Source organism: Otolemur garnettii, unplaced genomic scaffold (assembly GCF_000181295.1).
Source record: "Otolemur garnettii isolate 467f Iridium unplaced genomic scaffold, OtoGar3 scaffold00011, whole genome shotgun sequence".
In the NCBI taxonomy this organism is placed as follows: Eukaryota; Metazoa; Chordata; class Mammalia; order Primates; family Galagidae; genus Otolemur; species Otolemur garnettii.
This window is the reverse complement of record NW_003852406.1, coordinates 4,440,008-4,441,079: the sequence shown is the minus strand read 5'-3', so window position 1 is coordinate 4,441,079 and position 1,072 is coordinate 4,440,008. Positions and strand designations below refer to the sequence as shown.

The 1,072-nt window shown below is 38.6% G+C and overlaps 1 pseudogene; it reads right to left on the bottom strand.

Moving 5' to 3' along the window:
* Nucleotides 1-964: 964 nt before the first annotated feature.
* LOC100952048 overlaps nt 965-1,072 on the bottom strand; it is a 696-nt pseudogene continuing 588 nt past the window's right edge.

Genomic DNA, 1,072 nt, shown 5'->3' with positions numbered 1-1,072 from the left:
TTGCCTCAGCCTCCCAAGTAGCTGGAACTACAGGCACCCAACACAAGGTCCAGCTAGTTTTTCTATTTTTAGCTTTCGCTCAGGTTAGTCTTGAACTCCTGACTCAAGCAATCCACCCACCTCAGTCTCCCTGAGTGGTAGGATTATAGGCTTGAGCTACCATGCCTGGCCTTTTGGTGTTTGTTTTTTCCTAAGAAAATATTTTATACATATATTTATAAAATTGTATCTTTCACTGTTATGTTCCTACATGGCTGGCTGTCTACCCCACTAAACTGTTAATTTCTCAAGAGGAAGGATCTTTTCTCACTCGTCTTTGAGTTCCAAGCCTTTCTTACAGTGTCTGGAAATCCATCTGCTTAAATCAGGGAATGAAGTGATGGAGAGTTGCCTGCTTCCCTTTGGTCTTCAGTTTCTAGACTGTGATGGCTGTCTCACAATGGAGGATCACAGCACTGCTGGTATGATTCCCCACTCTGCATCTTCAAGATTTTATTATAATTTTTTAAACAACGAGTGAAACAAGTTTCAAAGAGCCAAATTGATGTTTTCTAAAACTAGTAGATTAGAGCGAAATCAGCATACCAACATGCCTTCCAACAAAACATGTATTGATCCCATATGGAATCCATTTCTAACTGCTGGGAAATACAAAGGTGTGACAGTCACAGCCTGTGTTTCCAAATCTAGCTATTTGAATATGGGCCAGTTAAGTCTGTTTCTTTTTCTTGACAACTAAATGATTTCTCCCACATTCTGGAAAACACTTGCAGAGAATGAAGGATGAGAGAATGACATAGGATAAGGAGAAATTTCAGGCAAAAGGTATGGTAAGACACTTGGAATTCCTTCGTTTAATAAATAAGTGGTATTCTGGAGGGTATTCAGGGACGATCCATCTGATAGAACAAATTGATGACTTTTTAAATTATTTTTTTCATTTAAGCAGTGTTTAACGAAAGTTGCATTTAAGATTATTTTATTCCTGCATCTTCTCAATTGTTTCTTCCGTGTACTTGGCCTTTTCCTTTCCTACTTGGTGAGATTGGCTTTTCGTTCAAGGATCTTTTTG